General features: G+C 38.0%; 1 protein-coding gene across 1 annotated transcript in view; it reads left to right on the top strand.

Annotated features, from left to right (window-relative positions):
• LOC124775653 (glycerol kinase-like) overlaps nt 1–16,815 on the top strand; it is a 166,541-nt gene that overhangs the window by 90,091 nt on the left and 59,635 nt on the right. The window lies entirely within an intron of this gene.

Here is a 16,815-nt window from a genome sequence, read left to right as displayed (position 1 = left end):
CCTCCATCCTCAAGAATCAATTATAGAGGAGCACCTATTTCATCACCCAGCACCACCCCACACTGGAACAACTAAACCACATCCTTTGTCAGGGCTTTAATTATCTATGATCATGTCCTGAAATGAGGGACATTCTATCCAAATCTTTCCCACTCCCTCCTAAAGTAGTGTTCTGTCACCCATCTAACCCTCACAACATCCTAGTCTATCCCTATGCCACTCCCAATCAGAGATCATATCCCTATGGAAGACTCAGGTGCAAGCTCTGCCCAATCTGTGCACCCAGCTCTTCCTGTTTCAGTCCTGTTACATTCTTATCCTATCCCATCAGAGGCTGGCTGAGCCACCTGTGAAAGCAGCCATGCCATGTAATAGTTCTGTTGCAATCACTGTTCAGCTTTTTATATTGGTATGGCTACCAACCAGCTGGTCCACCATTATGAATGGCCACTGTCACACTACCTTGTGGCACAACATGCAGCTGATTGTAATGTGCTTGATTTCAATGGCTGCTTCATGACCCAGTCTGTATGGATTCTCTCCTCCACCACCATCTTTGTTGAACTGTGCAGATGGAGTTATCCATACAACACATTCTCCTCTCCTGAAATTATCCTGGCCTTGACCTACAGTAACTTACTGTACACAAAGTCTCCACTCAACTGTTTCCAACCCCTCTACCCTGTCATCTCCTCACAATTCACTTACCCTTGCTCTAACTGTGCACTGCTCTCAGCCAGCACACCTATTAGTCTTAGTTCCCATCTTTCCTCCTCTCCTTTCTTCTCCCAATTTTTTTCTCCTCCTCTCCTCCTCCACAGCCTCCTGATGCTGCATCTGGAGGCCCTGTCCTGCCACCTCCAGTCCCTACACATTCTGCCAGTCAGTGCTGATTCCTCTTTCCCCACCCATACCCTGCTATCCCTTCCCCTTCCCTGCCACACTCTGGATTGTTGCTACCATTCAGTGTGTTTCAGTTGTATTCTGGCTGGAGCAGCTGGAGACAGTTTTTATGTATGTAGTGTGTGTGCAGTGTGCTTCATTCTGTGAATGTGTGTGCATTTTTCTTTTCTGAGGCTGTGGCTGAAAGCTTATATGAAATAGTCATTTCATCATGCCTTTCTGCAACTCATCATGTCAACTGTGAGTAGCAATCTATTTTTTACAATATAGTCAACAATAAAATCTTCTGTGTAAATTTGTATTGTCAGCATCAAGTCTCTAGAGAGATATGGTAATGGTAAAGGTGCTTTATGTGCAGAACTGCTGCTTTATTACATGAAAGTAAACACTATACAAAACTGCCAGTGAAATCAGTCTTTCTCAGTTGTAGAGCATAAGTGCAGACTGGGCTATCTACAGGAAGCAGAAGCAAGAATAATTGTGCTCTAAAGCAAAGTCTCAAGTTCGTAGTAGCTATAACAGGAAATGTGATGATCCATCACTATTTGTGCATGATGGTGGCCAGAAATAGGTTGCAGCAAGGGATATTCCTTTGTAGATGAAGTTGTGCATGTGGACTCACATGCCCAGTAATAGCACTTTTCTGGGTGGAGTATATATATTTCTTCTGTTTCAACATCATCCCACTGGATACATCACCACCCCCTCCTCAAAGATGGCACCTAACTTTGTGCTAGTTCTTGTTAGGGAGGGTGGACAAAGCAAAGATCATTGAAGATTCCGGTGGTGGCAACCACTGCTGATCATCTAGGGTAAGGTCTGGAACCAGTGAATTCAGGACTGTGGTTTCTTTCATCAGGGTGAAAGAGATAACATAGATTATACTGACAAATTTCTTTGCTACCACAGTTTCCAAAAGTTTGTGAAAAAGTGTACAAGAGTAATATATATAATTTTTTGCTTGACTCTCAGTTTGGCTTTAGGAGGGGAATGTCCACAGAAAATGCTATTAATTCTTTTGTGTATGTGGTAATATCAGGGCTAAATGATACATTGAGGACAGTAGATATTTTCTTTGATTTAACAATAGCATTTGATTTTGTGGAAAATGCAATAGTTTTGCATCAGCTGGAACGTTATGAGATTAGAGAAAAGGCTCAACAATACCTGCATAATTGGGAGCAGAAAGTTTCCTTCCAGTGCCAACAAACAGGGAAGAGACTTGAATCTGACTGTGGGTGGGGGTGGGGGTGGGGGGAAAGTCATATCTGTTGGCATTGTTATTTGCAATAGTCAGAAGACATACTTTGTTGTTGCTGCACATTTTAGTAATTTTGATTGAGATATACTTAAGCTGTGCTGTTGTTCTTCAGCTTGCCTGTGTAGAAATGTGTACAGAATCAGCTACGTGAAAAATCCGTAGAAATGTGTACAGAATCAGCTACGTGAAAAATCCATGAAATATGCTTGTTTATTTATATATAAAAGCTGACTCAGGAATTTTCCTTTGTGGAAGACCATGTGTACAAGATTGCTTACAAATTTAAAGTTCTAGATTTTTACTGCTCGCATTGTATCTGCATCGTCTTTCATTGATTGCACCAACACCCATATGCTTTATGATATATTGTGAGATTTTGAACATTTTCAAGTGCTGTGATAAACTCATACTGTTATAGATAATTGTAGGTTTAAACTTAATTGTGGTCTTTTAAAAGTTTGTGGACAGTAGGTCTGTCCTCATTCAAAACAATCGTTCCCTAACTTTAGTGTACAGTTTGCGTGAGAAATAGGTTATTCTGAGAATTTTCAGATGCTTACAAAAATATAGTTTCATAAGTTACCTGTGTGATTCTTTTGGATACATAGTTTATTTCGTAGCAAATCAGTATTTGTGTTCCACAGTTCTGCCAAAAAACACATCACTCCTGAACTTCATTATATATCAATGCAAATAAACATGCATTTTTAGAATTTTTGGAAGCTACCATTGTCCTTTGCATAATCTATGACCAAATTGTAGCAAATCAATGTTTGTGATTTAGTTACTGTAGGAGATTTCCTAACTAAAATGTTGTGTTACATCTAGTTTTCCCTTGAAGAGGAGTAGTCACAGATATTAACTGCATTTGTCATAAATTAACTCTTGTTTTCAAGTTTGATAACAATTACAATCAACCTCAAAACGTTTTAAGAAACTAGAAGTTTTTATCACAGCTTTTTGTCTTGCCTTATCAGAAATCTTGTTTTGTGTATTTACATTGATTCTTATAGGGAATTACCAACATTTTGGCTCAACAGATTTAAAGATAATCTGTGGGCTTAATTTAAAGTTATTTGTTCACTGTCTTGCACCAGCCAAAATGCAGCCCTACTGTGAAGGCTGTTCTTGAACATAGGATGAGTTGACTGTTGTTCGTAAGTGGCTGTAAATTGCCCTGACTACTGTCAAATGATTGGCAGCTGTTGCAAATCGGTGTTTTGGAAGAGCTACTGAGTGCTGTGTACCAGTGATACCTATACCAGTGGTACCTCAAGTACATGGGTGGTTTGAAAAGGTCTCGGAATATCCACGAGGGGTCAGCGCTAGTGCAACGAGTTGTTCATGTGATATTCCTTGGACTGTTGCCTGTAAATATGTGCCATGTCAGTGCTCTTGGAAGAGAGCTGTAGTGGTGTCATGGTTCTGTTGTTGTTCCTGTGTAGTGATTTGTGAAGATGGAAAAAATCGAGATTCGAGCAGTGATTGAGTACTTCGTAGAGAAAGGTATGAAGGCAAAGAACATTCATGCTGTTTTCCAGAATACACTGGGGGCCTCTGCTCCTTCATATTCAACAGTTGCCAAGTGGACAAATGAATTTAAATTTTGTTGGGAGAGCTTAGATGATGATTCGCGTATTGGTCGACCAAGATGTGTCACTACTCCAGAAATCATTGCAAACGTGCACAAATGGTCATGGAGGATCGCTGATTGAAAGTCGTGAAATTGCTCACTCTTGCCAGATGTCATGTGAAAGGGTGTATCACATTTTAACTGAAGAATTAGAAATGAAAAAATTATCTACAAGATTGGTGGCATGACTCTTAATGGTGGATCAAAAATGCATGAGAATGGACATATTACTGGAGACTACTATGCTAACCTCCTGGACGAAATTGCAACAATAGATACACAAAAAAGGCTAGGTTTAGCAAGGAAGAAAGTCATCTTCCAGCAAGGCAATGTGTGCCCTCACACATATGCAATCACCAAGGCAAAATTACATGAACTAAGGTATGAATGGTTGCCGCACCCACCTTATTCAGCTGATATGGCTCCGTAAGACTTCCATTTCTTCCCAAAACTGAAAATTTTTCTTGGTGGACGAAGATTCACTTCAAATGGAGAATTGATAGCTGAAGTTGACAACTACTTTGCAAGCCTGGAGGAAACTCATTTTTATGATGGGATCAAGGCACTGGAACTTTGTTGGACCAAGTGCATTTTCTACAAGGAGACTACATTGAGAAATAAAAAATGTTTCAGTGACATAAGTACTTTTTTTTCTGTTGTGTTCCAAGAAATTTTCAAACCACTCTCATACTACCCTCTCCTGTTGATCTCGTCACCTCTGCAGACTGTTGGAGAAGGTTGAGGAAACCAGACTTGCACATGGAGTTTCAGTGAAGCTCACAATTTTCAGCATTGTCCTCAAAACTGATCATGGCCCTTTGGTTCTGAGTTGAGTGGAAGGACTGACCCAGAGACTTTGAAAGTTCTCTGACAAGCTAGGCTGTGACTTCATGGACTTGCACTGTGGGGTTGAGACTGTTGGGTGCTCCTAAATTGGTCAGGTGTGCTCTAACCCTTAGAGGCTGCTACTCAGGTAGCTGATTGTGCGTGGGGTGCACACAAGAGTTTATTAGATTAGACAACTCTCCATCCAATCCAGATACTGACAGCTGCTGGAAATCGAGAAGTATCACTGTAAGACTGAAATAAATGCCTCTCACAGGTGAGGGTATTAAAATTCTAATGGTAAACTGCTGAAGCATTTACAACAAATTGCCAGAGTTTCAAGCACTCATGACAAGCAGTTAAGCTAACATATTACTAGGTACAGACAGATAGTTGAAACCTGAAATTGATAGCAATGAGATTTTTTGGGAAAATTTAAGTGTATATCAAAAATATAGGCAAATAGGAAATGGACATGGTGTATTTGTTGCGGTAGACAAGATACTCAAATCCATTGAGGTAGAAATTTAAGCTGCTTGTGAGATTATTTGGGCTAGACTCAGTATCAGGGATGGCATAAAATGATAAATGGATCCTTTTATCACCTGCTAGACTCATCTTCTGATGTAACTGTAAACTTTAGAGAAAACCTCAGTTCACTTGTACATTAGTTCCCTATCATACTATAATCATTGGTGGAGACTTTAATTATCCAACAATTAATTGGGAAATGTACCATTTTGTTAGTGGAGGGAGCGATAAGACAGCCTGTGAAACTTTACTGAGTGCCTTCCCTGAAAACTATCCAGGACAGATAGATAGGAGCCCCAGTCATTATGGAAGTATATTGGATCTAATGGCAACAAATAGACCTTCCCTCTTTGAGAAATATAAGGGGAAGGAAGAAGGGTGAAGGAAAAGAACTGGAGAGGTCTAGGAAAAGGGGTAGATTTCGGGAATGTCACCCAGAACCACAGGTAAGGGGAGACTTACCACGCAGGATGAGAAGGAAATATTGATTGTTGTGGACTGCATTGGACAAAATTTGAAAACCTGAGCACTTAATTGTGGAAAACACTGTAATATGCAGGACAATGATTGCTGTTTAAAAATTATACATGAGTTAATAAGAGTGAGAAACTAAGTGCACTGTAAGTACAGATGTGGGAGGAGGATGGTGTAAAAATATATAGGTAAGACAATGAGAGATGTAGTAAACTAAAATGGAGTGAAGAAAATAGTAGTTACTGTGAAGAAATGATGAGACAGCAGAAATTAATGTAAATTAAGGCCAGGTTGATGATGAGAACCAAGGACATTTTATAGTGCTAGTTCCAACTGCCAAGTTCCAAGAAACTGGTGTCTGGGGGAAGAATCCAGATGGCAGTTATGGTGACACAGGCGTTGAGGTCATGACTGTTATGTTGTACAGCATGCTCTGCAACAGGATATTGCATGTTGCCAGTATACACCAGATGCCTATGTCCATTCAGCCTAATTGATAATTTGGTGGTAGCCCTGCTGATGTAAAAGGCCAAACAGTGTTTACATAATAGCTGGTATATGATGGGTGTTGTTTCATAGGTGGCTCTCCCTTTGATAATATATGCTCTGGCAGTAACAGGGCTGCTATAGCAGGTGGTAGGAGAGTGCATAGGGCAAGTCTTGCAGAAGTGACAGTCACAGGGCTAGGAGCCAAAGGGTAGGATGCAAAAGGAGTATAGGGCCCGACAAGAATATTGCAGAGATTGGGTTGGCAACGAAAAAGTTTTCTAGGTGTGCTGGGCAAAATTTCAGACAGAATCAATCTCATTTCAGGGCATGGTTTTAGGAAGTCATAGCCCTGTCAAAGTAGCTGATTAATACATTCCTGACCGAGATAATACTGAGTCACCAGTGGTGTGCTCTGAAGTTGTTTTTTGGAGGTATCAGCAGTATCAGGATTCAATATGATGGCCCGGGAAATCTGCATTTGAACTAGGCTGGTGGAGTAACTATTTGCAGTGAAGTCTGAGGAGAGAATGATGGTGTATTGCTGTAAAGAGTCTGCATCGTTACGTTTGCTTTGGATGCCAAGGCTGTATGAAAGGGATTGTTTGACATGGAAATGATGGCAGTTGTCAAAATGTAAGTACTGGTGTCTGTTGGCAGGTTTAATTTCATTTCCTGCAGTTCATCCCCATTTAGCAAAATCATCTTATACATCAAGCAAAGCACTGGACCTGGAACAGAACCCTGTGGAACACCTGCACTTTACATCTACATGTACATGGACATCTACAACTACATCTATACTCAGGAAACCACTGTGAGGTGTATTACAGAAGGTATGTCCCATTATATCACTTACTAGGGTTTCTTCCTGCTTTATTCACATACCTAGCATGGGAAGAATGACTGTTTGAATGTCTCTGTGTGTTAAGTAATTATTCTACTCTCATACTCACAATCCCTATGTGAGCAATACATAGGGAGTTGTAGTATATTCCTGGAGTAAACATTTAAAGCCAGTTCTTGAAACTTTGTTAACAGACTTTCTTGGGATAGTTTATGTCTACCTTCAAGAGTCTTCCAGTTCAGTTCCTTCAGTATCTCTGCGACACTCTCCTTTGGATTAAACAAACTAGCAACCATTTGTGGTGCTCTTCTCTGTATATGTTCAATATCCTCTGTTAGTTCTATCTGGTATGGGTCCCACACATGAGTAATATTCTAGAACCAGTCGCACAAGTAATTTGTAAGTTCTTTGTAGATTGATTGCACTTCCCCAGAATTCTACCAATAAACCAAAATTTACCACCTGCTTTACCCATGACTGATTCCATTTAATATCTCTACAAAGAGTTACACCCAGGTATTTGTATGAGTGGCTGATTCCAACAGTGACTCATTGATACATTGATATTATAGTGATAGGATACTATGTTTTTTCGTTTTGTGAAGTGCACAATTTTACATTTCTGAACATATAAAACAAGTTGCCAACCTCTTATCAAGATCTGACTGAATATTTACGCAGTTTCTAGGGGGGATACTAGTTCATTAAAGATTACTGCATAATCTGCAAAAAGCCCGATTTTACTATTAATATTGTCTGCAAGGTCATCAATATGCATCATGAACAGCACGGATCCTAACACACATCCCTGCCCAAAGTTACTTCTACATCTGATGATGACTCTCCATCCAAGATAACATACTGCATCCTCACTATCAAAAATTTCTCAATTCATTCACAGATTTCACCTTATACCCAATATGGGTGTACTTTTGACAACAAGTGTAGATGTGGTACTGAGTCAAATTCTTTTTGGAAATCAAGAAATACTGTACCTACCTGACTGCCTTCATAAAAAGTTTTCAGTATGCCTTGTGAGAAAAGTGAGGGTTTGGTTTCACATGATCGATGTTTTCAAAATCCCTGCTGGCTGGCATTGAGAAGGTAATTCTGTTCAAGATACCTCATTATCTTTGAGCTCAGATTATATTTTAAGATTCTACAACAAATCAATGTCAAGGATACTGGACAGTAGTTTTATGGATCACTTTTACTAGCCTTCTTGTAAATGGGTGTGACCTGTGCCTTTTTACAAGAAGTAGGCACAGTTTTTTGTTTGAGGGATCTATGATAGATTGTAGTTAGAGAGGGCTAACTAAGCTACAAATTCAATATAGAATCTGACAGGGCTTCCACCAGGCCCTGGAGCTTTCTTCAATTTTAATGATTTCAGCTGTTTCTCAAAACCATTGACACTAATACTTATTCATACATGTCTTCAGTCATACAAGGATTAAATTGAGTCAATTCTCCTTGGTTTTTCTATGTAAAAAAACATTTGAAAATCGAGTTAAGCATTTCATCTTTTGCTTTTCTAACCTCAATTTCAGTTCCTGCCTCATTCACTAGGAACTGGACGCTAATTTTGGTGCCACTAACAGCCTTTACATATGACTAGAATTTCTTTCGGTTCTGTGTAAAATCACTTGACAATATTCTGCTACAATAGTCATTGAAGGCAATACACATTACTGTCTCAACAGCCAAACATATTTCATTCAGCATCTCTTTATCTATAGCCATTTGCTTTGTTTACACCTTTTATGCAGTAATCTCTGTTTCTTTACAAGTTTCTTTACAGTGACTGTATCCCATGGAGGTTCCCTCCAATTATGAACTGTTCTACAGGGTACATATCTATCCAGTGCATGGCCAACTATTCTTTTAAATTTGAGCCAGAGTTCCTCTACATGCTCCTGCCCTGTACTGAGAGTTTCCACTTCTTCATTGAGATATGATATTACTGATTTTTTATCTAGTTTACTGAACATGTATATCTTCCTGCCTGTTTTAATTGTCCTTTGTACTTTGGTAATCATTGTTGCTACAACCACATCATGGACACTGACACGTTTCGAAATTTGAAAAAAAAAAAAAAAAAACACTGGAAAAATCTCATTTTTGTCTCAGTAGATGAAATGGTTTGTTAACTGAGATGTCACACATGGTTGCTGACTGGGCGTAGCTGAGTACAAGTGAAGTTTCTCTACTCCCTCATTCTTATTGCTTCTCCCCTTCTTACCACTCCCCCCAGCTTGCAGTCAGTGTTGCCACCACTTCTTACTGCTAGCCTAACAGCTGCTGATGAGAGGGAGGTATGAGGAGTGTTTGTTTGGATCTGATTCTGAGAGACTGTAGATGCAGTGGCCTGAGATGATGGTCATTTGTTCATGAGTTTTATGCTCTTGTATTCTGACAATGGTTATGGCCGAAAATTTAGTTCTGAGAAAGTGATTTACTGTTCTAGCTGCTTGTCTGGGACTCAGCAATCATCTTTATGGCGAGTTGCCACCTATCCTCATTACTATTGATTCTCAGAGTATTTTCACAAGTTATCCGTAGCATAGATTGATCACCATGGTCTCATTTCATCAATATGGTATCTGTGACACGTGAATAGCTGGCCATGAATAGCTGGCCATGTGAGTGAATTTCCATAACGGGCAAAAACCACAGGCCATTTCTGCAGGTACCTCTAACGGATCGGCCCTGCCGATCTGAAGATCGTTGTTTCCCTTTAATGTGCAGGCCCTGCCCATTGGATCTAGTCTCAGCGATATGTCTGCAGGCCACATCTGTCTGTGTGTGGTGTAATTCAGCAGATTTTTGTGGTTTATCCATGGACCCAGGACTGCAGTGATCCTTGGCAGGCCAGAGGCCACAGGCAATGGATTTGAAGAATTGTGACTGTCTCACGACAAGCATGTTGTACAGTGCAGTGTTTTACAGACTTTGACTTATTGTAGTACACTTTGAAAGTACGTTATATATTAGAAAGTATGGACAGTAAGAAGAAGAAAATTGTGGCAGCTGCTGGCAGTCTGTACGCTTTGTACTCTTATATTTCTTGGAAGAAAAATCGCACAATACATAAAATAATACACATAACACAGTGGGTAATAACCGAAAATAACGAACACAGTAGAATCAATATTTTATTGGTCACCTGTAGTGTTGGGTTCACACAACCCTTCCCGGCCTTATACACTTCTTTCGGGAGGTCTACTTTTTCTGAGGTTATTTCTGAAAACAGTGAAGGTATTTTAAATATGTCTTGCAACTCCAAGGAAATGCATATTTTTGTCACAAAATGTATTCCGTTTTATTGAAATAAAATAACAACAGTGGTCTTAATGAAACATATATACCATTTGGCCTGCTTTCTCCGTCTAAAATAGTTCATTACAAAATATGTTGATGGTAGTACTTAAGATTTTTGCTCACACAGAGGAGAAATACAGAAATTCTTACATATTTTTCAGATCTCAATATTGTCAGGGAAAAATGACAAAACTTGTCTGGAAATCAGGGGAATATCAGGGAAATTTACTTGGCGAAACTTGTGTCAACCCTGCAAGGGCACCTCAAAAATAAGTTGTATGTGTCACCTCATGTTAAGACATTTGCCCATCAAGAATGGTGCATTGTCAGGAGAGACTGAATGTTCTGGGTTTCCTGCAGACACAGTTCTGCTACAGTATGTATAACAGGAGTATCACAGTATGGAAAAGAAGTGCTGCAACAAATGGAAGTATATTTCAAAGTTGAAGTACTCAAGACTGTATGATTCTTGTGGGAAAAACATCTAAATTACAAATAGTCATCATGAAATTCCAATGCTGTATGGACAAAATACTGTGTCACAGTCAGCTGGAAATGGAAATGATCGTATGGCATCTTTGGCCAGGAGGCCCCATTCAGGGAAGTTCGTCTGCCAAGTGCATGTCTTATTTCATTTGATGCCACATTGGGTGACTTGTGCACCGGTGATGAGGGTGAAATGATGATGAGGACAACACAACAATCAGTCCCCGAGTGGAGAAAATCTCCAACCCCTCCAGGAATCGAACCCGGGCACACTTGCATGGGAGGCGAGCACATTACCACCCAGCTAAGCAGGTGGACACAGTCAGCTGTACTGGAATGATGCCAGTAATTTGAACAAGGCCACACAAAGATTGGTGATCCTGATTGGGAAGCAAGGTGATTGACATCAATGACAGATGAAAATGTCCAGACTGTTGGGCAACTGATTCACAGCAGTTGCATATTTTTGGCAATGAGGATGTACACAAAGCAGTTCTCAAATGGCTCTCCATGACCAAATAGCTGATTTCTATCATCAAGGAACTGAATGACTGGTAGAACATTCTGACTGTTGTTTACAGAGACTTAGTGTTTGTGTTGAAAAATAATGTCATTTATGTGAGTCACCTTGAAGTGTAATGTAGCATTCTATAAAAGGTATTTGGTCTGCCACAATAATGTGTTACTTCCTTTATGAAAGCTCCTCACAAAAGGTTTTTTTTTCTAAATGTGTCTGAAGAGTTATTTTGTGATTTTAAGAACAAAGCAGATATTCTAAAAATTATGAAGAGTTGCCATTCCCTACTAAAACAGTGAAAGTTGGAGCAGTCATAATGTCTTTGAGTATAGAAAACCAGCAAACTGAAGATCTTAAATTGGAGTCAGCTCTGTCAATAGTAGTTGGCAATTGTTGTGACATGAATGATACAGTGCAAGTTTCACTTTTTGTCTGATTTATTTCAACTGCATGTCTTAAAGAATAACTTTTAGGATTTTTGCCAAGCAAATGCTTTAACTGAGTGGACTGTATTCCACTGATTAAAATTGCCTCAGTGTCAACAAGAGAGACAGGAAATTTGACTGGCATCAGAAGTGGGTTTGTTGCTATTTCGAAAGAAAGAAGCTATTCATTAGATACTTACCATTACACTCTTCATCAAGAAGCTTATTGTGTGCAGACAGTTACAGAAGAAATTTGCAAAGGTATGGAATTCTTGATGAAGATGGCCAATTACAGCTGAAGGTCTTAATCAATGACCGAGCGAGGTGGCGCAGTGGTTAAACACTGGACTCGTATTCGGGAGGACGACGGTTCAATCCTGCGTCCGGCCATCCTGATTTAGGTTTTCCGTGATTTCCCTACATCGCTCCTGGCAAATGCCGGGATGGTTCCTTTCAAAGGGCATGGCCGACTTCCTTCCCCGTCTTTCCCTATTCCGATGAGACCGATGACTTCGCTGTCTGGTCTCCTTCCCCAAAACAACCCAACCAACCAACTCTTAATCAATGTCAATTTAAAGAACTTTTAATTGAATTGGAGAATACATTGGTTACCAAGAGGAAACATTCTGAAAAGTTTTGCTTCCTGTATTTCTAACTGAGAAGTGTTTTTACTATCCAGACCTAATGAATGATCAGTGGATCCAAAAATTTTATTTTATAGTAGATGTGTTGTTTCATGTAAATTATCTTAATCATCAAGTACAGGGGGCAGGAAAGAATTTTTCTACTGTTGAAAGAAGTTTTTACATTTCAAAAATTCTTTTTCTTTTTGAACAAGATTTTGAAAGAGAAACTTTGCTTCTCTTTCCGAAACTGTTGAAATGTTGCCAAGAAAATATTTCAGATATTGACATTAGTTATTTAAAAGCATCATTTTTAAATATGGGGGAAGGTTTTCTAATCAGGTTTCAGGAATTCAGAAACAGCAAAGCAACAATGGTCTTTATTTATAGAAAAGAGGCTCTTAATGCTACAGTACTAAAATTAATTTTTTCTCCCATAATATCAACATTAGTGATATTAAAATGCAATAGCTGAATTTAAAAAACAAAGAATTATGGAACTGAACCTTGGCAAATCTCTGTGATAATAAAGAAAAATTGGAGACAAGTAAATGTGAACTTAGATTGTAGTAGAAGTGATCTCCTTTGAATGACCTGGTGAGAGAAGATGTGTTGATTTTTAACATCTGTTATAGCATTCCTGACTCATATAGTCAGCTGAAAAAACTAGCATTTTCTGTTCTTTCCTTATTTGGGTCTTCGTATTCATGTGAACAATCATTTTTGAACATGAACCTGATCAAGATTAAATTGAGAAGTCATCTTATTGATGAGAACCTGGAATCATGTCTAATATTAAACAAAACAACATAGAAAACTGCCTTACCCAAACTTCCCAAGCCATTGTTCACATTAGCATTTGTCACTCACTGCCATGATTTCATTTTATCAATAAGTAACACATTTTAAGTATGATATCAAGTTTTATTCAGTGTCTATATATAACTAAGACTTAGCATGTTAAGTACTGTGTGTTAAATTAATTTTAGGGAGTGCTTGGAATGAATGAAGATGTAATGTCAAGTATTGAGAAAGGTATGTTGAGACCGTTTCAACATATAGAGAAGATGAATGAAAGGAGATAAACATAGCAAGTATTTTTTTATTTTGTTTATTTATTCTTAATTGTAACTGCCTGTTATCTGGGAAACTAACAAGGACTGTGACTCACTTTTTTGTGGTTAATAGAAAGTGTATAGATTAATTATTATTTCTTGGTACTAATAAATATTATGAAAAAAAGCCAAGTATACAGTATGAATATGGATTCAAAAGTTGCAAGGTGTTGATTTCAGTGAATATATCTCAATCAGATTGAGGGCTTTTTGGCAAAGTCTAGGCTGGGTAGGGTGGTAAGATATATTCACAATACTCTTAGATGGCAAACGATAGATGCGGCTTAGTACTGCACTGAACAACATTTTTGAAGCTGTTCTCTGAGATTAGCACTGGAAGTTCAGTTCATCATAATAATTGCAGTCTCACAGCTAGAATTAGTTCTTACAAAACTTTATAGGAATAACCGTCAGATTGTAATATTTGGTGATTTTAAAAATAGTTTTCTTTAAAATAGCAACAGTCAAACAATTGGAACGATTGTTGTCAACTTTCACCTTACTCCTGATGGTCTCATTCCCAACAAGAGTATATGGGCACAGCTAGACCTTGATCAGAAATCTGTTCCCGCACCCCACAAATTAAATGACATAAAAACACAAGCCATAATAAATTATCAGTCTAATCACTAGTAGAAAAACAATAAATGGTCACACGAAGGTTAAACATGTTAGAATAATAAATGTGGTATCTACTAGCTTGTATTTAGAAACAGTTTACACCATGAGAAATTAAAATATTGTCTTGGACTTATTTCTCAAACATTTTGAGGCCTGCTTCCCCCAAGGACGGATTAAAATGAAATCAACCTGTTGTGGAAGGAAAGAGTAGATAACAGCTGTCCTCAAAACATCATGTGCTAAAAAGAGAGATCTGTATATAGAACAAAGGGCTAGTACAAACCTAGCAGTGAAACTACATTACAAAATATTCTGACATGTCTAATCAAAAAGGCCAAACTTATTCCTATTTGTTTCCATATGGTTTTTACTTTATTGTTCAACTTATTAATTTTTTCTGCATAATGCATTTGCCCTGCTTAACAAGCAGGGACTCTGCAATCCATTGGTGGTGGTTCAGACAAGAATAACCAGAAAGTAGTAGCCTCAGATTTCAGCAACTTTTTTCTCACTGTAGCTGAAAGAACAGGGAACCGTAATATACAGTCTCCCATAGAAGCCATAGAGCTACCAAATCACATGTAAATCACTCCAGATATAGCACTTCATTTCAAAAGCACAACTCCTAAAGAAAGTGAAAAAAATCATAACGCTACTTAAAAGCTCAGAATCTTCTGGATATGACAGAGCATCAAAAATGATTTTAAAATCATGTGCAGACTTAATCAGTCACATATTATCCTGTTTATGTAACCAGTCAGTGAAAACTGGGATATCTCCAGATAGACTGAAACATGCAATAGTGATGACCATACACAAAAGTGGGGCGAGAAATGTTCTGTCCAATTATCAGCCCATCCCTTTGCTGTCAGTGTTCCGAAAGTGTTTGAGAGAGCAGTGTATAATACGATTTATGGTCATATGACACAAAATGACTTACTGACATCTACCAAATTTGGCTTTTGTAAGGGGTTCTCCACAGAGAGAGCTATATTTAGCCTAACAGATGAAACTCTACGTGAATTAAGTCTCAGAAGGTATCCAGTGGTATCTTTTGTGACCTTGCTAAAGCTTTCAACTGATGGTAACATTGTAGTTTATTTGCAACTGGTTATAAATGAGGTATGATGTGATATGATGTGATATGTGTGTTAGTGTTACATTTCGGATGTAACATTAGAAGTAAAACCATCTGTTATTTATTTCTCTTTCAGAGATTCTATAAGTGAGCTCACCCGGAAGATGCCTTCAGTAATCTCATAGTCTTCCATGGTCAATTATCCTCCAGCTAATGATGAATTTGATGAATATATGTTAAATAAAGTACATCACATTGTAGCAATTAATGTTTCATCTCTTCCTCTTTATTTACACTCAGTGTTATTTGTCTGATGATCAACACTGATGCAAGCAGCAGTCTAGATATTTGAAAAACAGTAGCAAATTATGCTAACCAGCCTCATCCCACATAGTTCACTTGTGACAGACTAATATTTTAATTCTCATAACTCTGATAGGCCAAGTAGACTGACTGACTAGAAATATGTGATGCAGAAGCATGTATTCACACAGTAACTTTCCATACACCAAGTTAATGAACAATATTTTATGCATGATTTCAGTGCCACATCCTGACATAGACTACTGGTTGCTAGATGCTGACTACTTTACAAAGACATTCATATTTTAAGTCCTTAGTGTTGGTTGCATAAGTTTCTGTACACCACATCCAGTTATAGGTGTGTGTAATATGAAAAATCACAATTTATGTTTAGAATGTTGACATAAAATTCAGGAAAATTAAAAGAAATAAAGACACAATGGGTAGTGACATAAGTTTCATTCACTAACAGCTGTATAACTATAAAATGGCCGTAATAGAAGATATTATTTCATAAGGATGATTTCTGTGTACACAGGGATTCCAAAAGCTTGCCAAAGAGTTTTGGAAATTTGAGTAATTAATAAAGTAATAACCTACTTCAGTGAAAGTTGTTGTTTTTGGAATCAAGAAAGAGGGCTATGAAACTGTGGTACTGAAATTTAGAAGTGATCACAATTTAAGATTTGAACTTACCCTAAAATGAAAATTTTGAAATAAAAACAACTTTTGAAACACAAAAGTTTTTGAAAAAAGTTAAATGTTCATAGAAAAGAGAAAAAAGGAAAAAAACACAAATGATCTGTGCTAATTTAGAAATAAACAACTATTTGCTCATTGAAAAATTTCACCTTCATGATGATGTTTGTATAAATAGTAAATTTTAATATTTCTTTGAAGAAAATGTTTCCATAAACATCAAATGTACTATTACAATCAGTCCTCTGAAAACTATTAGTGAATAATAAATTTTAATGAGAAAGAACATGAATGAGAAATTAGTTATTTTCTGTAATTATCGTATACATGCTATTAGCAAAAGGGTCTCCAATGAAGAAAAAAAAAGTATTGATGTCAGGAGTAGTATAAGAGCAAGTAGGATAGTCTTGACTTAATTTGTTACAGGTGGTAGTAGGACCACACATCTTTTTGCCTGAGTTGTGTACATCCTTGATGGGTGTGATAGAAAAATGCCTAGGCAGTCATACAAAGTCACACATTCCAGACATATTTGACAATATTCCACAAACTACTGGTCACAAATTAAAAAGGCTAACTCCAGTGGAAACAGAAGAGATTTTATCCTGACAGGGTCAGAAATGTAGGCATGAGAAATGACAAGGAACTGACATATATTGGTGTGAAG

The sequence above is a fragment of the Schistocerca piceifrons genome, chromosome 2, assembly GCF_021461385.2.
Source record: "Schistocerca piceifrons isolate TAMUIC-IGC-003096 chromosome 2, iqSchPice1.1, whole genome shotgun sequence".
Taxonomy (NCBI): Eukaryota; Metazoa; Arthropoda; class Insecta; order Orthoptera; family Acrididae; genus Schistocerca; species Schistocerca piceifrons.
Note: the sequence above shows the minus strand (reverse complement) of the source record. Positions and strands in the feature narration are given on the sequence as shown.